The sequence below is a fragment of the Chiroxiphia lanceolata genome, chromosome 2 (assembly GCF_009829145.1).
Source record: "Chiroxiphia lanceolata isolate bChiLan1 chromosome 2, bChiLan1.pri, whole genome shotgun sequence".
NCBI classification, from domain to species: domain Eukaryota; kingdom Metazoa; phylum Chordata; class Aves; order Passeriformes; family Pipridae; genus Chiroxiphia; species Chiroxiphia lanceolata.
The window spans coordinates 38,107,688-38,134,684 of record NC_045638.1 but is presented as its reverse complement, the minus strand read 5'-3'; the positions used below and the strand labels follow the sequence as shown (position 1 = coordinate 38,134,684).

The 26,997-nt window shown below is 37.2% G+C and overlaps 1 long non-coding RNA gene across 2 annotated transcripts in view; it reads left to right on the top strand.

The window, feature by feature from the left end:
• LOC116783195 overlaps positions 1-26,997 on the top strand; it is a 96,489-nt gene that overhangs the window by 58,233 nt on the left and 11,259 nt on the right. Inside the window, exon 1 of one of the 2 annotated variants that reach the window (XR_004355557.1) lies at positions 25,147-25,876. The exons of the other annotated variant lie outside the window; for it this stretch is intronic. This is a non-coding gene — a long non-coding RNA (uncharacterized LOC116783195). Of the gene's footprint in view, positions 1-25,146; positions 25,877-26,997 lie in introns of those variants that run through there. 2 annotated transcript variants of the gene reach the window in all.

Below are 26,997 nucleotides of genomic sequence, written 5' to 3'. Positions count from 1 at the left end.
CTATGGCCTAATGTACTGAGCCTTTTTTTTTTTAATCACTAGATGATTTTGTATCAGTAAGTAATGGTTGAGCTGATGAGCCAGATGGACATCAGTTAAAGCTCATCTTCATGGATTTGGAATTGTACCTCTATGGGTGTTTTGCATCTTCTACAACTACAGTTTTCAGTAAATAATTTGCAGTAAATATTTTCAGATAAATACAGAAAACAATTTTCTCTTCTATGAGCATGTGGTATTGATGTTATTTATACTCCATAATAATTTTCTGAAGTGTGTTCTGCAGAAAAGTATTATACACAACTTGATGAGTAGCAAATTTTTTATTCAAATAATTTGATAAATAAAAGCGTTTCCTAACATTTTATGTATGAACTAAAACAAAAGAATTTTCTCTTTTTACTTATAGGGGATTGTGCTGGTTTAAAAGTAAACTGGCACGAGAAATGAACCCAACTCAAGAGAGATTACAAGTCAGAGTTCCAATTTACTAAAAAGATTACAATAAATACAATGACAGAGAGAAAAAAACCCCTGGTTTTAACCCGAAAGACAGATGTATAACCCAGCACTCTGAGACAAGAACAGAACAGTGTTTGTTAGCCCCTGTACTGAGCACCATGTGGCCCCCCTGGGAGCAAAGTAAGAGGAAAAGGAAACCTGTTGATCCAGATGCTGCTCACAGTCCTGTTGAAGTAATGATCATAGTCTTGTCGAGAGTGGTAGTCACAGTCCTGTTGGAGTTCTGGTCCTCCTCTGGATCCGACGACTGGTAACAGAAGTCCCCAAACCCCGAGATTACATATGCTTAGGTTGAGATGGGAATGTCCAGTACCTCCCTCAGGGCAGGGAGTTTCACAATAAGTGATCTAACTCTGTGAGTCATGAGATATTTTTTAAATCTTTGTTGGTCTAGGTCTTTGCAGCTGCCTGTTAGGCCAGTCCATTGCGGCCCATTAACAGAGATGACCCCTCAGGCTGGGTGTGAAGGTGCTAATGCCTCCCCGGACAGGAGTTACCACAGATGAGTCATTGGTGTGAAGACAAAGAAACACTTCCCTGCCTCCCATGGTTTCTTTAACACCCAGCTTGTATCCTGAGGTGTCAGGTGGGCCCCGGGCACCTTCTGAAAATGAACCATTTATTAACAGTCCATCAGAAATGGCATAGAGTGTGTAGAATACACAGTTTTGGTTATACCCACATAGTGATAAACTGTTCCTGGGCCCTGTAACTAGGACAGGGATAAAGATTTTCTCAAATAATTGTTAGATTTATTAGATAAAACTATTTTTATTTTCTTTCTGGGTTTATGTTGGGTTTTGAATAATAATTTTTAAAAAAGTATATTTTGGGAAATTGGAATAGTTAATACTAAATTAAATTTAAAATACTTAGATATTTTTACACTAGGAAATTACTACTATATGTAGGTTGATCTTAAGAGGCAGCTAAATTGTACAGGATGATTTATTCTGTCAATGAAAACAGATTGAATTCCAAATATGAAATGTTTATTATAAACCCACAAAAGCTCCACACCACAACAGTTTTATTAAATTTTGTAGTAAATTATATAAACAACAAATGAATTTAAAAGTTTCATTTATTAACAATATATGTCTAACTATGCTTTTTTTTGCTCAAAATTTTTTCTACGATTCTAATTTGTGCTATATTGAGTACATTTCATTTTCACTAGTATAAATTTAACATTTTATTTTATGGAGCAACCTGGATACTTGCAGCCACACTCAGGAAAAAAATATTTTTTCTCTTGGTGAGATTTCTTTGCAAACATCTGAAAAGAAATGTTTCATACGTTGCTGAATTAACATGATTATACTTAAACTTCATGTCCTGACTTTAACTGACATTGTGCTTTATTTCACTACACCCATCGCCGCTATGTCGATCTTAGAATTACATTAAATGCAGACATATGGATCTACTTAACATGGTTTCACACTAAATTTGTACAGTGCTTGATCTTCCTACTATATAATGGCAGTTTTTTTGTTATCAACACATTCATGGCCTACAGCTGACTGCTTTTATAGCTTTTAATTAAAATCTGAAGTGGAAAGTGTCTATTAGGGTGTGAAACCAATCATAAAGAAGAGGTTGTACAAACCCTGCATAAGATGGATAGCAGTTACATCACTTTTCCCACCTTTGTCTTCATGATGAACAGAAGCTCATTCAAGTTAATTATATCGAAGTGGGAGGTCTTGGAGGCAGAGCCTATTTGGACAAATGCCCTCTATTATTAAGGACCTACAAATAAATCTGCAAACCAGGAGTTTTATCAATATTTTATTGGTTTTCACAGACTAGTTAGAGAATCTCACCTACAGTTTGTGGACTCAGTTTTATTCATGTAGTTAATTTTCTTTTAGGTTGGCAGCTGACCTTGTATAACATGTTGCATCTTTGGATATTAAATTTTTCTCTAAAAGGTATGTTTTCAAAATGCCTGGAATCTATACACACATTTCCATTCATGAACTTGAAGAACATTAATTTGTCACGCATTCTGTAATACATTTCCACGAGCTTTCACCTCTGACAATATTTTGTTAGCTTTTCTTCTCCTTCTTCTCTGAATATATTTCTCATTAATGTAGCTGTTGTTTTTGGTGTCCCAGGTAATAGACTGATTTTTTAAAAAGGCTTTCTTTTTATTAATATATTACATTGTATGACATAAATATAAATATATGACTGTATATGACAGTATTTTACCATTTTTAATTAAAAAAAATCTGAATTAATTTTCTATTTCAATGAAAAGACACATTTTTATTCTTCTGAAGTTATCAACACAGAGTGCAGCTTAAGGATGTCAGGCAATAAATGGCAAAAGGCACGGTCTGTGGTAGTGAGTACAGAAGAACTGGTAAAGTAAGATGTGGAGAGATCATTACACTAAAAAGGTCACATGGTATTTAACTCAATGTTTTTAAGCTTGGCATAGAAGATGAACTCTCTCTTACTTAATTCTAAATAACAGAAAAAACTTGAGTACTAGAAATTTTAAATAAAAACTGATATTTATTTTCTATTTATTTTTTTCTCTTCTTGTTCCTAAAATTTTAGTTGTTCCCCAACTTCAGGTAGGGAATTAAACAAAGAAAATTATGTAAATGCATAAGCCTTCCACTACTCTGCATCTGGCACAAAAACAGATCTCAGTGTGCAGCATGAGGAATGAGACTATATTTATAGCAGGAGTTAAGTAGAGTTAGTCCATCTGTGAGGTTAAAATGGGTGTGTGTAAAATATCTTAGAGACTGAAGATTCAGCACAGATCAGGACTGCCATGTTTGTGAGTAAAAGGAGGCTACTGTACCGGTAACTCAAGAGGGATTTGAGGATTGAACCTTTTCAAATAGCTGGGGTTTTTATCAACGACCTTCTATACACTGCGTATTTCAAAGGAGTGTGTTTTGTAGAAGGTGCTCATCATCATCATGGCTAGGCTTCGCGAACGAAGATTTGGGAAGGCACTATCCACATTTGCTACAGGCACGCTGGTGGCTTACGAGGCCAATACGTGACAGACATATCCGATTGCAAAAGGCACAGCAGAAAGACTCCTTAGATGGTGTATTCTACAAGACACGGTTCTTTCTGCGTTGCCTTTTTTCCTCAAGAGTGATCCTGTGTGTGTTCTCGAAGGAGACAGCTGCGTTATAGATGCTGTGTCTCCAGGCCTCCCGATTGGAGGCCAGAGTAGACCAGTTATGGTGATCAATATGGCCAAGGCTGAGATGTTGTTTCAGGGAGTCCTTGTAGAAGGTGCTACAGTGACTGATAAGTGAGTACTTCATACATTCTCACAGAATACAGTCTTAAAACAAGCAGTTGCTGCCATGCAGACATTCTTTGAACTACAGACTATCACCAGTAATTGTAGCAGAGAAGGCCAGAGAAGAAAAAGGATGATAGCAATGTGTATTTGACAAAAAAAGGAGTCAGGGACAGCTTTTCAACAGAAAATAAGATTTTTCTACAAATGTTATCTTTTTTCAACTGAATGGGATGGTAAAAGGGCAAGTAAATTATTTTTTTAATGACTTACTGAAAAGAAACATATTATCTCTTACACTCCTTGAAACAGCATGTTCTGTTTATGTTATTAGTTTGTTAAAAATGTTTTTCCCAGCTAATAGCTTTAACCAATTACAGGACTAGGTTTGTATCAGAAAAACTGAAACATGCTATGCTGTCACATGCACAGACTTAACTCTCTGAAACCATGAAAAGATATTTATTTCTCACTAATTTTTTTCAGTTATAGTCTTTGTTGTTAGTATATGAGGTATCCTAATCTCGACATTTTCAGACAGAAGCATAACATTAGCTGACAGCATCCCTCTACACTGTGAAATGGGAGCCACAGGTAAAGGGCAAAACAAAATTGTTACTGTGGAACAGACAGCCCGTTTACCAGCAATAGCTTTCATTTTATATATTTCATGTATGACCTGCTGTGGAAAATCACTTTTTTCTCCAAAACATCTGTGGTATATTGATGAGGAAAGATGGATTGTGCTATTAATTGTGCTATTAATTTTTTATTATTGTTTTTTCATCTTATGTGGGTTTAATGCCAAAGAACAAAATTTAGGAACATACAGGGGACAAATCCAGTCACTATGACTCTACTTTCCCCTCCTCTATCCTCTCACAGAGTATCATTCAGTACAAAATAAGCAGCAAAATTTCCTCTATATTGAACCACCACTTCCTTTTTTTTTAAGATAACACAACAAAGAACAAGTTGCAGAAAATAAACACAACACATTCCCAGTTTCCTAAACCTCGTTATATGACAGTTTATATGATAGCTTTATTTGATTCTCTTATATAATGGATACTTCCAGGCCTCTGGTGACAAATGGAAATCAATGGGCTTGCCACAGGAGTACCGGAGATTTTGGGATTTATCATACACTAGGTTTGAGAAAACAACCATCCCTCTACTTCACTTTATGAAGTGTCACTGTGAGCCCTAGAGCTGAATGGAACCAAATATATTTTATATTTGTCACCTTCCAGCAGTAGACACTACAGGTAAGTAATACAGGCAGCTTTGTCATGCAGCAGAAACATCCAGGCAGGCCTTAGAAGAGAGTGTTGACTGGGGCACATCATCCAGACCCTTTGTTGAACTTGGCCTGGGATCAGGGCCGCATGAAGCAGATCTACTACAAATGGAATTGGCATGTGTCCAGCAGGCTGATTGATATACCCACTACTGCTTCTGTGGGATTACTCAGGGGAGGTTTTGAGGTGGGGTTTTTTGTTGGGTTTTTTTTGTGTGTGTGTGTTTTGGGTTATTGGTTATTTTTTGTTAATATCCCCTAATAACCACTGCCTTTTTACCAGTCTTCTCTGAAAGGCAGATTGACTGGTTTAGTGTTTTCTTTTCCTGATATGAAAACTTCAACTTGTCATTTTAATTAGAAATCTATGGGGCACACATATAAACAGCAAATTGTGTCCAAAACTGCCTGGAGTGCTCCATAATCCATGCATGTAGTGCATATTTCAGTCAGTCATTGGTGCTGACTATTCACGGAGATGTAAATTAAATACAATTTTTTGTTTCATCATTTAAGCGTTGTTCTCATATAAGCCTTACTATTAACTGAAAATTAATGATAATTTACATCAATGCATACTAATGCATCATATTGTCATGGAAACCTTTGCATAAATATTATCTGTGGCATCAGATGGTCATATGACACTTGGACCTTGAATAATTGTGTCTTTTAATAAACCAGTAATATAGCTATCCCGACCTTTGCCCTTTCCATTCCATGAGCAGATTTGCAATTATAGGCATTGTGCGCATATGAAGCATTTCCTGGTAGACAGTGAGGTTTTAGAAACAGTGTAAAACCCAGGTCTGAATATCTGTTGAATGATAAGGATTTAAAATACTATTTTTTTCTTTAAAAAGTACATATGCAATTGCGGGATCTTAATCTATGCAAATGGCATCCAGAAGTAGCAGCCAAAGTTCTGTCACTCTCTTTCACTCCTGTGGCATTAAAACAGTGACGGAAAATATGTGTCCTTTGCGCTTTCCCAGTTCGAGATTCTGCCACCAAATTAGTATTCAACTTAATGTTTAAGGGCTTAGCCATTGTAATTAATCATGTTGTAACTGTAGAAAGATACCTAATATTCCATCCCTATGCATTATTTAGATTATTTCCTTAGTGAAAGGAACAGACAAGAGATTAATTAAATCAAACACTTTGAGGTCTGTTTTCCCACTGATGAACAGAGGATTTATATGCAAAACTCAGGTTAGCATTAATGCGAGTTTGTTGCATAAATCATCTAGCCATTGATAGGAGTGGTAAGACTTCTAATGACTTCCTTAAACACTCTTCCCATCACTGCTGTTTAGATGGTCATGGTTATTAGTGAAGGAGTATTATCATAATGTTTTATTAGTCAATGCAACAAGTAATTTTAGTCATGAAGTGTAAGTGAAAACTCACTATACAGGCAAACAGTGCATACACTTGCGACAAATACAGGCACAAGCAAGGTTTCAATGTCATTATAGTGTTTATGAAAAACAGCATTGGTTATTTTTTTGTGGGGTTTTCCTCTGAAGCATGCTAATTTTTCATATCACCGTAGAGGGTAAAAATCAATTAAACATCTAATGAGCCTTGTTGATAGCCTTTCTTCATTTATTCAACTCCATAATTTGCAAGGTGTATCACAGTGAAATGAAACCCAAACCTATTTTTTGCAGGTGTTTGAAACTTCTACTAACACCAAAGTCGTTGCTGAGTGTGAGTTGATTACCACAACACTTCCTCAATTCTTTCTTTTACTGAGGAGAAACCTCTGCTCTAGGCTGTTATTTTTTGCTGGCTCCATTTAATAGGAGCTTTTATAACTGTTCTCCAGGTTACTAGTTTATTCACTCTCAGGATTTTTCCTGATTACTTCCAATGGGATTGATAACAGCAATAAGTTTTCCTTTAGTACTGGTAATAGCAGTATGTTCTCCAAGATGGATAAACAGTGTTTTTCCATTTACTGCATCCTTCTGTCTTTCCACTCATTAGAGAAAAGCCTCCCTAGTTTGCAGTGGTCTCTCTAACGGGCTTTGTAAAAAAGCCATCTTTTCTTAAATATCTGGGCATACCTCTGTCCGGGGGTGGGCCATATCTCTCATATTGAAAAACACTGGAAAGACAATGCAGCATGACTTCACAAGAGGAAAGTCCTGCTTGTCCAACCTGATTTCCTTTTCTGACAAGGTAACTCACCTAGTTGATCAAGGAAAGCCATTTGATGTAATCTTTTTGTATTTCAGTAAAGCTTTTGATACTATCTGTCACGGGATCCTTCTGGACAAAATGTTCTGCACACAGCTGGATAATCACATTACGTGGTGGGTGAGCATTGGCCATGGGTCGAGCTCATGAGTTGAGCATAGACTTGTGACCTGTCACTAGTGGGGTTCTACAGGGCTCCATCTTAGGCCCTGTGCTCTTCAACATCTTCATAAATGACTTGGATGCAGGACTGGAAGCGATACTAAGCAAGTTTGCAAATGATACAAAACTCAGAGGAGCTGTTCACTTCCTTGAAGGCAAGAGGCCCTGCAGAGAGGCCTCGACAAATTAGAGGACTGGGCAATCACCAACCATATGAAGTTCAACAAGGGGAAGTGCCAGATTCTTCACCTGGGATGGAGCAACTGTGGATGTATGCACAGTCTGGGGAATGAGGTGCTGGAAAGCAGTGTCATGGAAAGGGACATGGGTGTCCTGGTCAATGGGAAGTTGAATATGAGTCAGCAGTGCCCTGGCAGCCAGGAGGGCGAACCATGTTCTGGGGGGCATCAGGCAAAGCATCACCAGCCAGTCGAAGAAGGGATTGTCCTGCTCTGCTCTGCACTGGGGAGGCCTCACCTTGAATATTGTGTGCAGCTTTGGGCACCACAATATAAGAAAGATATTAAGCTCTTACAGAGAGTCCAAAGGAGGACAACAAAGATGGTGAAAGACTTTGAGGGGAAGCCGTATGAAGAGTGGCTGAGGTCTGTTCAGCCTGGAGAAGAGGAGACTGAGGGGAGACCTCATTGCAACAACTTCCTCATGAGCAGAAGAGGAGGGGCAGGCACTGATCTCTTCTCTGTGGTGTCTACTGACAGGACCCAAGGGAATGGCCTGTAAGTCGTGTCGGGGGAGGTTTAGGTTGGATATTAGAAAGAGGTTCTTCACCCAGAGGGTGGTTGGATGCTGAAACAGGCTCCCCAGGGAAGTGGTTACAGCACCAAGCCTGACAGAGTTCAAGAAGTGTTTGGACAATGCTCTCTGGCACATGGTGTGACTTTTGGGAATGGGTGTGAGGCTAGGAGGTGTACTCAATGATCCTTATGGGTCCTTTCCAACTCAGCATATTCTGTGATTCTGTGATATTCTCACTAGTGAACACAAACTTTACAATTTGACTTTGAATTTTGAGAAAGTTTGTATTAAAAATAATTTTTTATGAGAGATTAACTGATTTGATAATCAGAAGTGAGTTTTTATGTTTTGTCAACTGCAGTAAATCAACTTACTCAACTTTATAATGCCATTATTTTAAAAAATTATTTTATTTTTTTTAAATATTGAAGTTAAATTTATGGGGATCTCAGTCTTGGACTGACTGACAAATATATATTTTTCAATGTTCTTCAACCCATTCTTTAACTGCACACCTAAAATATTATAAATGATGCTATTCAGTATAAGCCTCATGTTTTCATGTAGTTTTATACAACAAACCTCACTTTCCAGTTCACTCTTTACTTTTTCTCATGAAGAAGGAAAAAAGTAAAGACTGATTAACTGTAGAGGGTCTCTTCACTAGGTGGACCTGCTAATGCATCAGGAGGCATTTTATAGCTAACATTATTCTAGGAAGGAGATGTTCTGTCTTTACTTAGGTAGTTTTCTGCTTTGTAATCATTATTTATTTGAATATATGTTAGTATCCAGAGAAACAATCTGTACAAGGAAAACTTACCTATTAGAAGCTTTTCCAGTGCCAGTAGAAGGTTATTCCCCAGTCTATAGTCATGACCATATTCATGACCTTCAGTGTGGCTTCTGTTGCAACACAGATGAACAATAGCCGCTTAAACAATCACGAAACTAGCATCACTCAGTTCCTATGGCTCATTACTGTGTATGCATATGATGTTGGAAACTCACTTGAAAGTAATTCATTCATTAGCACCAGTGTTTTCATCTCCTGATTGTCAGCTGTATATTTTCAGGATATTTTAAAAACAAGTACCATTCTTTAATGAAAATGCACAAATGGGATATCATAAGCTATTGAAACAAAAGTGATTATTATGCAAAGTGAAACAAATTACTTAGAATTGAAGGTGTACAGTTTTGAATCCTGAATTGGTTGGGGACTTGTGGTAATGAAGCAATGAATGCAAAATGTGGAAGCAGAAAAAAAACCCCTAGTGTTTTTGAAAGATGGATGACAGTAATTATCATGAGCAATGACTGACTATTGGTCTCCACTTTGTCTCTCTGTGTTTCTTCCTCTTTTTTTTTTCTCTTGTGAAACATTAACTTCAGACAGTCAGTTGCAAAACGTTAGCATCTTTCAATGGTCTAAAAGGCACAGTCTTTACTAATACTTCCTAAAACTTGCTCTGTCTTCTGCATATGAGAGAACACGAATACATACTTAGTTTTTTTAAATTGATAATTGCTCATATTGGTAAAGAATAACAAGTTTTGGGTTTTTGTTCTCATACATTTGAATTGTTTTAACCATTAGCTTTCCTGAGTTCTATTGCTTATTAAAAAGAAATGTTTACATAAACATACTTAAAATGCTGAGCAACTTTGTCCCTAAGTGATTAAGTCTACATAACTGTTTGTTCTTGTCATATTATCCTTCTCCTGGTCACATTTATGAAAACAAAAACAATGTTGAAATTGGTCCTCTAATAAAGAAAAGAACAGTTAAAAAATTAGTTGAAAAGAGGGAGTTTACACAGAGGAATATGTCATGGAAGTATCTGCAGATGATACATAGCATGGGAAAAGTTTAGCAACACCTGTTTCAGAATCCATTGCCAGCAAAAGTACTAACTTCTCTGAACCAGCTTTGCATTGTAATGAGAGGGGGTGGGAAAAGAAAAGATATGGTGCAGAGAAGACACAGAGTGACAACAAGAACCATTGACCAGAGAAGCACTGTCGGGAGGAGCAATAACTTAAAAAAAGCAAACAAAAAAACCCCCAAAATCCAACAGCAAATCCCAAAATTAACCAGAACAACAGAAAACAAAACAAAAAAACCAACCCACTGTTTTGGAGTTTGGAGTCAAAGAGAAAACTCAGGGAGGACAGCTAAAAGAGGAGTAGTAGCAAGAAGAAAGAAGACTCGATGAGAAAGAGTAAGAACTGGGAAGAAGGAAAATAAGACCTCAGAAAAAAAAGGGTAAGAAAAGAGAGCTAAATGGAGAAACATGGCATCAGAAGTGCATACAGAAAAGTAATACAGTGGAAACAGATCAACTTGGAAGAAACTAATCCCCTTGCAACCATGAGACGCTTCTATGCAGAACAGCATTTTCAGACAAGTGGTGAGGAAAACATTGTTTTCTTTAGGAAATTATATAGACTATCTGGAAAAAAACCCCTAGAAGACTAAGCTGAGAGACGGAGAAAGCATTAAGTACACAAACCAATTTGCTGTTACACAGAAGACTGGATGCGAAGGGTTGAGGGGGGAAACCTGATATGAAATATAAGTGTAAGGTGTTTAGCAAGACAGAGTAAGAGAAGAAATGAATTAAACAAATGCAAGTATAGTGGCCTTTTTCAAGGAGGAGAAAACTAAATGAAGAGAAGATAGTTAGGAAAAGCATTTTAAAATAAAAACATCCAAAGGAAGAAGACAAAAATATAAAATAAATAGGAGATAAGTAGTAATTAAAAAAAAAAAAGGAAAGATGGAAAAATGTGCTTTCACATATAATTTAATTTTTTTTAGAATACAGCAAACCCGCAAGTTTCTATTTTGGTCTTAGAAATGGATGATTTAGGCCTACTGAAGCTTAGAGAAGGTTAATACTCTGGCTATTCCCTGGACAGATGCAGAGATTAACATGGCTAGGGAAGTTGTTCTTGATTAAGCAATTCCTCTATCATCTCTAGTGTGTGTGGCAGCAGGGAGCTGTGAGTAGGTATGTTGGTAACCAGTCTCTCCATTGAGCAGTGGAAGGGAATTTTAGTCAGAAGCTGCTTTTTAAGTTCAATGCTTACATCATGGGAGAGAATAGTTTGTTGTATTTCCTCTGAAGTATTTAGCACACTTCTGAGTGCTGTAACTGAATTCAACTTATGGATGTCTATAAGCTACCTATTAAAATCAGTCCTTGAATATCTAAAAATCCGTTTAGATGAGGCATCAGATGCATACTAGATTCTCAAGTTGTCACTTATTATGTTTAATGGACTAATTTCTAGAAATAATGAAGCATCTTTCAAAAATTGCCTTCACTTTATCAGCCAATGAGAACAGAATGAAAATACAGTAAATTAAACAGTGGCAAATAATTGATTCAGATCTTATAGCTTAACTCATTCTAACAAGAAACAGACAAATGCAGAAGTCTGACACAGACGTTTTTCCCCCTTGGGGTTATTTTTTTCTTTTTTTTTTTTTTTTTCTTTCAGGCTAGGTTGCCACAGATACTTTAGTAGTTACCTCTTTCCTCACTCACCAGAGTTTCTAATACTGCCTTTATGTATCTAAGATTATGAAATGGTAGCTATATTTAGGAAAACAGTGTGACATACCTTCCAGCTGAAAATTATTGGTGTTTCTCTTTCTGGTTTCTTTTGTCAGGAATAAATGTTACAGAGTGTTTATAAGGATAACTGTTTTTATTCTTTTAATTTAGCATTACTTTATTTTTAACTGCTCCCCAAAATTATTGAACACATTTTGCAGGAATATTTTAAAGCTGTAAGAATCAAAGACATGGTGTTGTGTCTGAGTTTCATAGCAGCTTCTGTGGTGTTGTCATGTTGACAGCACACTAATATTTTAGCTATTACTAAACAGCATTAAGCTCTTCTCTGTTTCTCATTCTCAGTGAATAGTTTGGGGTGTGCAAGAAGATGGGGTTTAGGTTAGACATCTTTTTCTTGGGAGCTGGCTGGGCATTGGGACATGCATGGGAAGTTGTGAGTGATTTCTATTGCACCACTTAGTTTGTTTTCTCTTTGTTTTCTACTTCTCCTTCCCTTATCATAACCTGCAATTTGAGTTCTGCTTGGTCAAATAGAATTTTTTCTCCCATCCAGTCCTAATGCATTGGATTACTGGGCTGCACTACTCTGAGTGATCAGAATTTTTCCTTGTGCTTTGGTAAGTCAAAGTAAAAAGAGACAGGACAAGAGGAAATGGCCTCAGGTTTTATCAGAGGAGGGTTAGATTGGGTTGCCGGGTAATTAAAACAGGCTGCACAGGGAAGTGGTGGAATCGCCATCCATAGAGGTGTCCAAAAGGCATGCAGATGTGGCACTTGGGGACATGGTTTAGTGGTGAATGCAGTGGTGCTAGCTTTGGTGACCTTAGAGTCTTTTCCAAACTTTATGATTCTACTTTTTTTTTTTCTGAAATACTGAGTGAGCTGACTTGTGCTGAATTGCACAACCGAAGCAGATGACATTATAGTCTTCTTAGAAAAGGAACAAGCATTGTTTTTCATAGCCAATTTAACTGAATTCGTCTTCAAACTAAAATTTGTCTGGCTGCACTAAGTTTTCACTGGTCCAAGCTCATATGCCAAACATCATTCCTATCTTTATTATTTCTAACAGAAAACTGTATAATATGCATTTGCATAACTTTTTGCACAGATCTGATTTTCATGTGACTTCTTCTTGAATACAGTGAGAGTAAGATCAGTCTAAGTGGAAAAAGAAAATGCTGTGCAGAGCTACTCTGTCTGTCTGCAGAGGTGTGTATTAGCCTTTTTGTCTGCTGGAGAAAAAGTGATGCAAAAAGGAATTTTTAGAAGCAGGGCCTGAAGGTGTGGAAGAACTTTGTTACTGTGGGGGTTACTGAGCACTGGAACAAGATGTCCTGTGAGGCTGTGGAATCTCCTCTGAAGATATTTAAAAACCTGCCTAGACACAATTCTGAGTCACCTCTAGGAAACCCTGCTAAGCAGAATGGCTGAACTAGATGACCTTGAGTGGTCTCTTCCAACTGTACCTATTCTGTGATTTTGTGGTTTTACTAAGTAGGTATCACATGGTACTTCTCCTTCTGAATTGTCTAGTCTCTTCCCCTTTGTGATAAACTGTATTGCATTGTGGTGTGTTGTAGTTGTGGAGACCAGACAGCTAAGATATTATATCAGTGACTGTTTGAATAATATATTTTCTACATGTGGACACACATGGATTTTCCATAATTTGTATTCAGCTCATATAGCCTCAGTTTCCTGCATAATAAATAGATAAGACTTTTCTCATAATCAATATTTTTGATGGTTACTATACAAATAGAAGGCTGGACAATTTTTTAATAATTAAATCTATTTCTTGTTTTGTTTTGTTCTGATGTTGGCAGTGGTTTATTATATTACTTTGCTTTTACAATTATGTTGAGCTCAAGACCTGTTTTTTGAAAGTTTTATCATTACTTATATATTTAATATATTGTCTCAACAGTGTGAGGTGAAATACAAATCCAACAGGGCATACTATCACTTATGTTTTGTTCCGTGGTTTACAGTTTACTGTACAAAATAAGAAAGAAACAAGAATGGAATGAATTTAGTAAATTACATCATCTGGCATTATAATCTAGTTCCTAGACTACAATTATGCACAGCCAGTCTTCTATACCTATATCATTAAACATTATTAAAGAACTGAAATGTGTTTTAAAAATTAAGAATTAAGATTCTTATATGGATATTGTTTTCAACAGTCTACAATACATACAGAGATGTATTTTTTCAGTATACTGAATCATCTAAATTTAGTGGTTATAGTAGCTGCAATGTTTGCATATTACTTGAGAAGTACAATTAAGAAAACACTTACCTTTTGATGCAGCTGTATTGGTGGATTTTTCTATGGTGTAGCCTGTTCTTAGAGCTGAAAATAAGGTGCTGAGTGTCAGAGACTAGACATAAGTTGAATAATTCAGCTTAAATATTAACATGTGTTTATAATTACATAATTTTGAATTATTCCTTGTTTTTTTTAAAAAAAAATCTTTAACTATGATACCGTATCAAATACTCTGAGTACTGCATGTCATGCAGTACTTTATTCTGTTCCTTCCTCCTCTTCTCCTTACTTTAAGCAGATGAGGAATCTATCTTTCAAAGAAATACAGGGTTGCAGTCCTCCTGTATATTCTTTGTGTTCAATTCGTCTTAGTTGTTTTTTTTTCCTTTGGTACTTGATTTCTTCCAATTTGTCATCCAGTAACTTTATTTGCTCTGCCATTCTGTACATTATCTGTTTATGCTGATTCAGTTTTTTTCCATATCTAAGATACTTCCATGTACCTCTGCAGTTGTAACACTCACCTTCCCTGATCCATTTTATTTCCCAACATGCTAAATTTTGAGTGCAGAGTAGTAGAAGAATTAATGCTAATTTCTGTGACAATTTATTTGCCTGCCTACCTGGGAAGTAAGGAACTTATCCTGAACTTCTCCTCTATCCTGTGAAACGTACATATATATACACAAAACATGTCAACGATACTCAAAACACATCCATAAGGCACTAGTAGCCCAGAAGTTTTATCCTCTCAATTCAACTAACAATTTGCAGATTTTATTCAATATGAGAAAATATTGAGATTTTTAAAGGCTTTTGAAAGGTTTCATGGGGGTGCCAGAGAAAGTAAGGCAGTCAGTAGTGCAGCAACTAATAAAATATATTTTTGAAGTTCCTTACAGTCAGCTGATATAAACCAAATTATACATATAAGTGATTAACGCGGGGGTGGCAATTATGAATTGCATAATTGTCTGACAGTGTGAGCAGCAAACCTGAGGCTTTATATATATTTCAAGGTTGATATATAATTGAGTGTAAGCATGGCAGATGTACAATCGACTACCAATTTATAGTTTATAACTTCATTGTTATTGGAAACAATTCACAATAATTTTTGTGCATGCCAATATCAGGCCAGTGTTATACTTACAATAGTTTGTCCCACATAAAAATAAGATTGTGAGAAGTGAACTGAATTCAAGGTGGGTTATTTTTGTTTGTTTGCTTGCTTGTTTGTTTGCTTGCTTGCTTGTTTGCTTGTTTGTTTTACCACCATAGAGACTGAATTTTAAATGAAGGGACTTAAACACTGACTGTTATTCCCATTATAATTCTTAACAATGAAAACAGTGGTGGGATTTTAGGAAAATATTCTTCTGAGGGTGGTGGTACTGGAGGAAGCATTTTCCATTAAATGAGATTTTGATCCAAACACTCAGTTGGTATGAATCAGTACAGTTTATTGCAGTTTATCCAGTGTCTTTGGAGTTTTCCTTTTACCTAGTTAGAGTTATGGGTTAGACTGCTTCTTCAAACGGAAAGTCATGTGAGATACTCATTGCAGGACTGAAATACTTTTTAACAGTGAGTAGATCTGTCCTTAGGAAATGAAAAGAAATGAAAGAAGCAGTTACATGAAACTAGCTGTGACCAAATGTATTTTCTCCTAGTTAATCAGTTTACACATACTTATTCAGAAACTACTGTGTTCATAGCTCACACCTATTCCTGATGCCAGGAATGCTTGAACCTGACTGTGATTTCTCCAGACAAATAATAGGGATATTAGGTACTTCTTGAAGGTTATTACAACTCTGTCTAGACAAGTGCTTAACCATGAGGTAATAAGCTGCCACTTTAAAGTCAAAGAGATTCCTTATCTCTTTAAGGTTAACCAGGTGGTGAGGTGTCTGTGAAATCTAGAACGCTATGATTTCTTTTTCTCAGCACTTAAACTGCCTTTTCAGATTGAGGCAGCTTTGCAGAATTCCTTTGAAGACATCCAAGTTAAGAAGGAGAATGTATTCCTGAAATCAAGACCTGATGATATTCATTTCTCCACTTCCAGAAAGAAACTTTTTTAAACAATCAGAAATAGCTTTCAATTTTTTCTTTGGACTTTTATTTAGAGTTTAGTGCTACTATCATATTAAAGCACTACATAAAAAGAGATCCAAGCAAAAATGAGGTGCAAAAATAGAGTTGTTTTCCTGGTCTTTATCCCTTTAATTCAAGAAGGTATGAAAGTGTATGGGGTTACTCTTTGCTCAGCAAATTTTTCTGTTTTGAATTTTTTTTGTTATGAATATGAGAATACAACAGAATGACTAGGTTTCAGTCCATTAGCTATTTATATCTGACTGTCTACCCTTCCTATCTAGTCAATGGGAGTATATAAATACATTTATAAGGATATTTTTCTCATTCATTCTATGACAGAGGTCTAAAATCAGAAGAGTAACCATGACCTAAGTCTACCCTCCTTTCCTCTCCATTAACTATGCAGTAGATACATGAAGTAAGCTGAGAGAAATGCAAACCAATATATATATAGTCTAAGGTCTTAACCTTTAAACCCAAGATAGAGTATATATAATTTTTTTTTTAAAATAGTATTTAAATGGGCTGTCTTAAGATAAATTGACTACTTCCCAACCAGAAAATGGACCACTGAGATGCTAACATGTTTGCTGTTGTGTCAGCGTGGGATTGGTTCCTCTGACTTGTTACACTGGTTTAATAATTTGTATTTTTTTCTCATGCTTCTCGATGAACGAAACATTTGAATCCAACTTAGAATTTTTGTATTGGACTGTTTATTAAATTTATGTTATGTTTTACTTATAGATTTTGAATTTATTTTTGGATCAAATTTATCCATCAGCCAATGAATCAGGCATTATGGTTTTATAAAGCTTTGTGGAGTGTTCTGTGTATAATTATCCATACTTTTTATAGATCAAAAAATATGCTGCTCCTGTGGTCAGCCAAACATCTGGGGGGGAGGTGTCTTTGGTGTATTAGTAGTTTTATGGTTTGCATTTATAGTTAAATATTTATATACAAAATTCTTTATAATAACTGAACTTGAAGATTGTTTGGTTTGGTTCAGGTGATAAAAATAAATAATATCATGAAACTTTGTTAACTAGACCTTGAAAATATAATCTTTTCTGTTGAAGTTATGTGAGTTTGATATTTTACCAAAATATACTTGAATATTTTTTTTAAAAAACCTTACTTTTCACTGTAAAAATAACTGAATATGTCCATCATTAATTAGAAACAATACAATCCCAAGCATAAATATTGTAAACAAACCTGTGGCAAACGTGGCTGAGTTAAAAACTTCTGAATCATATTAATGGAAACTCTATTGCAATCTGAATTGTAGAAAAGCTGAAGTAACTTCAGTAGCTGTAGCTGTTTAAATCAAATAACTATATAAGTTAAAGGAATGAAAAACATCCAGCTCTAAAACCTTTTTGCAAAGGAACAGTAAAGGTAGTGACTGAAACACAATGTTGCTGAAAGTCCCAGTAATAAATGTAAATCTCAGTTTCTCTGTCAGACATACACACAAACACACACACTTACCTACACAGTCCCCAGCATTAGTTACTGCACTTATATTCTGAAGCACTGTAAGCCTCTCCACAGCTATTGATCTGCAGACTTTCTGAAATTAAACTACCAGGTATCACTGTGTTCTTGATATGTTATTGATTTTCTTTGGAATGTTTTGGGAAGAAAAAAATATGACAGAGCTGTAGGACAAAGGGAAGGTCTCAGTTTTATTTAGTAGATAACTTGATTATGCAGCAACTGACCACAACATTTTTGTTTCCTTCCCCAGTTTTCGAGAACTGCTGCTAAAATAATGGTATTTTTAGGGGGTTAAAGCGTCCTCCTGAATCATCAAATCTTTATTGATCTGATTGACAAAGGTTCCGAGCCCCTCAGGTGGCAAAACACTCAGCTGCTGCTTTAAGGTAGCTTTGACTTTGCTTTATATCCTTCAGAGACTGCTGTTTGTGGAAAGAACATCCAACACATCATAGACCTGCCTCTTGTTTATAGGCACTGTTCAATTCACAGCCCTGATACTGCATTGTTGCACTCATCTGTGGCTTTAAGGGTCACCTATATAAAAAGAAAAAGTTTGTTCACAGCCACTTTACTGATGCAGTATTGTTGATTCGGAATATGGAATAGGGAGAGAGAACAGGACATTTTTGCAGTAGATTAAACTGTTTTTTGCAATTGCACTAAAGAATTTTTTTTGCCTTCTTATCAATAATTCCTGACCAAACAACTCTTTGTTGCTTTTAATCTTCACAGCATTAGCTTCTTATGTTCACCATCAGAGCTGACATCTATGCTTCTATACTGCCTCTGGCTGGGACAGGGTAAATTTTCTTCATAGTTGCTTGTATGAGCCAATGTCTTGCTTTTGTGATGAAAACAATGTTGACAAGACATTGATGGTTTTTGTCTGAGTAGTGTTTGCACCGAGTCAAGGCCTTTTCTGCTTCTCACACTGCTCTTCCAGTGAGCAGGCTGGGAGTGCACGAGGAATTGGGAGTGGACACAGCCCGGACAGCTGACTAGTGGACCAAAGGATATCCCATATCGTATGGTGTCATGCCTAGTAATAAAATTTTCAGGAAAGATGGAGGAAGGAGAGGATGTTTGGAGTTGTAATGTTCTTCTTCCCAAGTAAAGTAACCATTATGCATGATGTAACCTGGCTTTCGTGGAGATGGCTGAACACCTGTCTGCCCACGGGAAGTGGTGAATGAATTCCTTCTTTTTGGTGGTGTGAACAGCTTTTGCTTTACCTATTAAACTGTCTTTATCTAAACTCATGGATTTTCACACTTTTCCTCTTCTCTCCCCATTCCACTGTGGAACAGTGTAGTGGATTGACCCTGACCAGATACCAGGTACCTTGATACTGCGAATGTGTTCTTCTCCATCCCCCTGGCAGCAGAGTGCAGGCCACAGTTCGCTTTCACCTGGAGGGGCGTGCAGTACACCTGGAATCAATTGCCCCAGGGGTGGAAACAGTCCCACCATCTGCCATAGACTGATCCAAGCTACACTAGAGAGGGGTGAGGCTCTGGAACACCTACAATATATTGATGACATCATTGTATGAGGGGACACGATAGAGGAAGTTTTTGAGAAGGGAAAGAAAATCATGTGGATTCTCCTTGGAGCCAGTCTCACCATCAAAAAGAGTAAGGTCAAGGGACCTACCAGAGAGATTCAGTTCCTGGGGGTGAAGTGGCAAGATGGATGTCATCAGATCCCAAGAGAAGTCATCAACAAGATCCCGGTGATGGCTCCATGGACCAGCAAGAAGGAAACGCAATTTTTCCTGGGTGCCATAGGTTTCTGGAGGATGCATATTCCTGAGTACAGTCAAATTGTAAGCCCACTCTACTTAATGACTCATAAGAAGAATGATTTCGAGTGGGGTCCCAAACAGCACCAAACCTTTAAACAGATCAAGCAGGAGATTGCACACGCTGTGGCCCTTGGACCAGTTAGGACAAGACCAACCATGAAAAATATACTTTATTCTGCAGCTGGGGATAATGGTCCTTCCTGAAGCCTCTGGCAAAAGATGCCTGGTGAGGCCTGAGGCTGATCACTCGGATTCTGGAGCGGAAGCTACAGAGGATCTGAGGCCAACTACACTCCCGTGGAGAAGGAGATCCTGGTGGCTTATGAAGGAGTACAAGTAGCCTCAGAGGTGATTGGCACAGAAGCATAGCTTCTCCTGGCACCCTGACTACCAGTGCTGAGTTGGATATTCAAGGGAAAGGCGCCTTCCATGCATCATGCCACTGATGCTACATGGAGTAAGGGGATTGCTCTGATCACATGGCGTGCCCAGATTGGAAACTCGAATCACCCTGGGATCCTAGAGATCATAACAAATTGGCCTGAAGGTGGGAACTTCAGTCTGGCAGATGAGGAGGAAGGAGTACAGGTGGTATGGGCTGAGGAAGCTCCAGCATACAGTTACCCAAAGGAGAAACACGTTATGCCCTCTTCGCTGCTGGTTCCTGCCACATTATAGAGACGAACCGAAAGTGGAAAGCAACTGTCTGGAGTCCCACCCGACAAGTGGCAGAAGCTACTGAGGAGAAGGCAAATTGAGTCCATTTGCAGAGCTCAAAGCAGTCCAATTGGCCCTGGACATTGCCAAATGAGAGAAGTGGCCAAGGCTTTACCTCTACACTGACTCGTGGATGACAGCCAATGCTCTGTGGGGGTGGCCGAACCAATGGAAGAAGACTAATTGGAAGCATAGAGGAAAACCCATCTGGGCTGCTGATATGTGGCAAGACATTGCTGCCCAGGTAGAGAAGCTGACTGTGAGAGTCTGCCATCTAGATGCCCACGTGCCCAAAAATCGAGCTAATGGGGAACATCACTACAACAAAAAGGCAGACCGAGCTGCACAAGTCAAGGTGTCACAGTTAGATCTGGACTGGCAGCATAAGGGAGAGTTGTTCCTAGCTTGATGGGCCCATGATGCCTCAGGTCATCAGGGCAGAGATGCCACCTATAGATGGGCACAAGACTGAGGGGCAGCACTAAAGCCACTCTCTCACCCTCCCTCTGCAACTGGACAGAGAAGAGAGAAAAAAAACCAGCTAAGAATTCGTGAGTAGATATAAGAGCTGGGAGAAGTCAGTGACTGATTACCTTCACAGGCAAAACAAGACTCAAAGTGGGGATAAATCTTATTTTATTACTAACAGGATAAGAACCAGAGAGTGAGAGATAAAACAGTCTTAAAAATACCTTCCCCCCACCCCTCCTTCCTTCCATGTTCTCCCTCCTCTCTCCCAGTGGTGCAGGGGGACGGAGTGGGAGTTGTGGTCAGTTGTTTCTACCGCTGCTCCCATGGGGTCCTTCCCACAGCAGACAGTCCTTGATGGACCACTCCAGCGTGAGTCCATACCTCGGGCAGCAGCTCTTCCCAAACTGCTGTCCCGTGGGTCACTCCTCCATGGGGTGCAGTCCTTCATGAATGAGCTGTACCAGCGTAGGTCCCCCACAGGCGCCACAAGTCCTACCCGGGAAAAACCTACTCCAGTGTGGGCTTCCCTCTCCACTGGCTGCAGGTCTCCAACAGGACCCCACCCCATCCTGGGCCTCCCACAGGGTCACAGCATCTTTCATGCATCCACCTGCTCCAACCTGGGCTTCTCCACGGGCTGCAGGTGGGTCTCTGCACCCTGATGGTCCTCCATGGGCTGCAGGGGCACAGCTGCTCCACCATGGTCTGCACCACAGGCTACAGGGGCCTCAGCTCTGGCACCTGGAGCACCTCCTGCCCCTCATTCTGCACTGACCTTGGTGTCTACATTGTTATTCCCATGTTCTCACTCCACTCTTCCCTGGCTGGAATTTCTTCTGCACAAAAATCTTCTGTTCTTAAGTATGTTATCACAGAGGCATTACTATTGCTCCTAGTTGGCTCAGCCTTGGCCACCTGCAGGAAGTCCATCCCAGAGCCGGCTAACATGGGCTCCATGGTCCAGGGTAAGCTTCTAGCAGCTTCTAACAGAAACCACTCCTGTAGCCATCCCTGCTACCAAAACCCAGCCACAGAAACCCACTTCAGACAGTGAGCAGATGACTATGTGAGGCTGAGTGACCTGATGGGGTCAAACCACCACAGCTTGTTAAATTATCTATAGATCACTTCTCCTGTTGATCTGCTTGCTGCTATTAGCATAGTTAAAGTTTTCTCTACTTTGCCTTCCTTTCCTCCCCATATTTTTTTAATAACATTATATCTTTTATTATTTGCTCTGTGAATTTCTTGCTTCCACCTGACGTATTAGCAGCCACAGGCATTTCGTCTACTGAAAGTATCTCTCTTCTTGACTTTTTGTCCTGCCTAGAGTTATCAAAGATGGAATTCATCCTTTTAAAATTTCAGTTTCAACAACAAGAAATATTCCACCAAGGAGAAATACTGTGGTAGGTACTATATCACTGGGGAAAATCACCTTCTGGAAATACCTTTCTTTCCATCAGTTACCATGAGACCACAGAATTTACATAGATGACATACCTAACATTTTGGTAAAAAGGTAAAAGAGGTTAGATGATATCCACTGACAGCATCTAAAGATTGGTTTATATCTAAAGATTGGTTATATATCCTACTAATGAACATTTTATTTTTTTTTTTCAAAATTCCTCTCTCAAATTGTCTTTTTTATTTTATTTGCAACCTGCCACAGAAGAATACTGAGCGTAGTTGTACTGCAAATGTTGTCTTAATTACTAGGTTCTTTGAATATAGTGCAATTTACCTGACCTAATTGTTACCATCTAAAGATTAAGAATTGTGAGGGTAAACAAGTCTCTTCAAACCTGTTCCAGCTCTCTGCAGTCCTCTATACTGTAAATCATTTACGACTCTCACCTTACTATATAGAAAATATAGATTGAAGCTAGGTGATTAAGGTGTTCATTATATTTAAGGTCCCTTCTATGATGCTATGATCCATATTGTAGACAGAGTGGAGGTTAAAATCACCTATTTCTTTCCCTGAAAAGCACCTGGGTGAGCCATTTAATACCTCCCTTTAATCTTTTCCTTGAGTTAGAGAATTCCTTAGCAGCTTCAAAGTCTTTGGATGGTGTTGAAGTACACAGTTTACTAAAACATGTATCAGTAAGAAAGGACAATTTCTACTCCTTTGCCAGTACCATAAAAATCATTGGCTCATAATACATAAACTCAAAGGTATCCAGTACCTTCAGAATGAATACATTTGTGCATTTTTTTTTTTCAAAATATTTTTTATAAAAATTTTTGGCCCAAAATAACATGTTTCTCTTTTAGGTAAGAAAAACATAAATAACAATTATGTTTCCAGATTGAATAAGTATTGAGGAGAACACTGTCCTTTGAAACAACCTATGGTGTCATTGTGATTATGCAGACAGACTTACAACAACAAGTTATTGGTAGAAGTGTAAGAAAATATGCACTTAATATGCTAAAAAATTGGTCAAAAGGAGTGGATAAAAATAAATACATACAACTTAATAGTAGATATATATTTAGTTATATTTCTTGAAAAGTAATGCAACTTTTTTGTTTTCTTTCTGCAAACATCTCTTTTTTATGGCACTTGTAATAACTGATGGTTAGTGCCTCAAAAGGTTTCCCTTGAATTATAACCATGTAAACAATTTCATCACAATTTGGGTTAAAATTTTTTGTTCTAAAAAATTCTGATGTAGTTGAAGAAATTACTGTACTTTACTGGGGAAAAAAAAAATAAATACACATGGTAAATATTTTTTTTTTTCAAAAGGTTGCATTATTTTGAGAATAAATAACAGCTGTATATATCTGTTTTATAAGCATTCATTGGCATCACTGCCAATAGAAATGCTTTTTAATTTCCAGACCAAATTTGAGCTCTATCAAAAGTGCAGTTTCTTTTTGGTTATTAGATAAGTCATTGGTTGCTGATACAACCATGGAGTCCTGTGACTTCAAAGTGAAAGATGCAATAGTGGAATGCAGCAGAATCCTCAGATTCAGGCATCAGAAGCAGTGATAAGTCTACACATTAAGAAAAATCTTGGATATATTAGTTTCTGGCAGGAGTGAAAATGGTATTGTTTTCAGTAGTCTGTCAGTGTATGACAGAGGTTTGTACTTTCTGAGGGTTTATACAGTGACAGAAATAGCTAATGGAAAGTTTTCTAAATGGGAAGGAATTACCCTAAGTCTGTCTAAACTGGCCTTGCGTTTTCCACAGGAACAATAAATCATTACATCTTGAACTTCTCCACCCACAGATCCCATATAAAGATCAAGGAAATCTTAAAGTGATAGCACAGCAGTGGTCAAGGAGAGGTTTTAAGCTCCTTGAAGCAAAACTTAACCTTTGGCTTGGTAACTACCACAGCACACATCTGAATACATATTAAAATCATAGTATACAAAAAGCATGGAAAAAATTAAATAGGCATACTATAATTCTGGAAAAGTACTTGAATATTGCATGTGGTTATAATCTCTTCTTTTTTTTTTTTTTTCCTTGCAAGATGAAAGTCTTTGTTTTGAATATCTGTTCTTGTGTACAGAGGGACTTTTTTTGATGTTATTTGTCTTTGCCTCTTACACTCATGGTAGGGACTTGCATACTGTTTTGTCTCTTGAAGATTATACTTTAATTTTAATTATTTTAAAGTGACTGATCAATCTGTCTTACTACAATAATGTTTTTCTCATTCTAAACAGTGATTTCTGGAGACAAATCAAGAATACTAAGTAGCTATCCAGTGAAGTCAACTAGCAAATCAGACTCAGAAATAGCTTAGTCAAAACTCTATGTCTAAATAGGGTTTGTGAAGTTTCTGAATGTACTTACAGATTTGAACTTTGAGTTGGATTTGTCTGGATTTAAAGAGCTAGTTGTTCACATATTTCTATGTGAAATATTTCTATATAGAGGTAATGCCTTTCTGCCTTTCTTGCAAACTAAACATGATGGGTTGTTTGTCTTGGCCTACTTTCACTCCTGCTTCCCGCTCTACGAAATACAGGTTTATGAACTGATGTCAGATAAACTATTTTCACACATAAGTTTGAATGTTTCTAAGTACTATGCAGAACCAGAACAAGTTTTAGAATTTCAGAGATCATTAAAATTACTTGATTATATAAATCCATTTAAACAAATGTCTTTGTATATCCTATTTCCTGTCTTTGATGGATTTCACTGATAATATTTTTAAAATTTTAGAAATTTAAAACATATTAAAAGTATACAATGTCACTTTTGAAACTATAGTTAATTCTTTAGCTGTTCAACATGAAAGAAGATGTCTCAAGGTCCAGCTGAGTTAGTGTTGAAATTGGTTAAATACAAGTGTAGCTTAACTGTGTTACACTTAGCCTTTGTATGCATGGTTAATTTGTAACAGCTTAAACACATGCTCTTCCAATCCCTTCAGTTCAACCATTCAATATCTCTCCCAAACTCATACTCTCTTGCTACAGGGCAATTAATCCTTATGCTTTTTTAAAAGGTCAGTTTATGAAATCAGATAAGGAAAAAAAAAAAGCCAGTGAAGTGTGGATTTTTTTTCCTCTTTCTTTTAGCATCAGCAAAAAGAAGAGCTACTGTTTTAGAATTGCAGATACATTTAGCTAATTTCTACATGATCGCATCAAAGACATTCCGTTCTCTAATTACTGAAATCTTCAAAGAAAAATACCAGAGAGAAAAAGCCCTGTCTTTCAACCATCATTGAACTTCTCATGCTAGTAAAAGTTGGAAGTATGAGTGCAAAACCTGTAAAGGCAAATACTGAAACACAGAAGCAAAATATGATCCTTTTGCCCTTTAGTATTTGGATGATAAAAATCTAAAACATTGCCCAATATCCTCATATCCCACTTATTCTTTTTATTCTTCTGCTTTCTGGATCTGAAAGCTCTTTTCCAGCCTAAATGATTTTATGATTCTATTCTTGATTTTTTTTTAAAAGAGCAGAATAACTTCTTCTGACATTTGTTATATATTACCAATTCAAGGGTTTCATAAGGACTGAAGTATTTCTGTCAAAACTAAGAAGACCGTGGATAAGTGCAGTGAAGAGAGATGGGCCATGAAGGTAGATTACACCAGCTTTTAGTTTGGTTGCCAAGTTGTTAATAAAGTCAACATTGTGAAGAAATGAAGTTCAAAGTCTATACAATGAAGGTACATTCTACTTAGAAAAAGGAATGTAACTACTGCTTATAACTCTTGCAAAAGACCATATTTTAAAAAAATAAAATTAAACCCAAACCATTTTACTTTGTAATTGCCCTTCACAATAACAGTCAGACTTTACCAGTAAACAAACCAAACCAAACCAAACAAAATCCCCAAACAAACAAAAGGAAAACTGTAAGGTAGCACTGGTTTACAAGTAAAGAATAACTTCAAATTTTTGAACCAACAAAACTGAAATTACTGTAGGAGAACTATAAAAATATGGCATATAGGAAAAGGAGGAGTGTAGTGTTTCTGATATAAAAGAGAGGATGATGACAAGGTTCTATGATTACAAGACAAAACAGTTTATAGAATAAGCTTATTGACATTGAAGATATATTTAGAGACATATTTATACAGAGATAGAAAAGGTTGGATGAAAAGCATTCTATCATATACTGAAGTGCTCAAGATTCTATGTAATGACAGTCTGACTTAAATAGTGTTAAAATCAATTTAGCTCAATACCAAGATTTACTAAATTGGTAAAATGGGTCTACTGTGACCACAGACAAGGTGAATCAAATAGTACAGTGATTCTGATGGTTGTTTTATACATGTGTGGTTTCAATATTTTCATTTCTGTAAATATGTGGTAGGAATATCAGGACAGTTTATTGATACACGATGCCAAATATTACATTTCCCACTGGTGTAGTGGGAAAATAACCCCAACCCCCCAGTCCCCTCTCCCCCTCAAAAAAAAACCCAACTCCCCTCAAAAAAAAAATAAAACCCCACCCAACCAACCAACCAAAAAACCACAAAAAACTCCAGCTACAAACAAACAAACAAACCAACCCAACCAAAAAACCTCCAACTCCATTCCCCAGTAACTTGTTTCTTTTTGATATATAAGCAATTAAACTCTCCTTAATTGCAAACTTCCTTTACCTGCATTTACTCTCATGGACCTTCCCACGTATACAGTAATTGCAAAAAATAGTGTTATAGAAATGCATAATCTTCTTCAGAAACAGTAGTCAATATTTTGTTTTAATTAGTTGCAGATCTATTCCTTTGCCCATCCACTTGAAATAGAAAATAATACTTTCAGTTGTGGT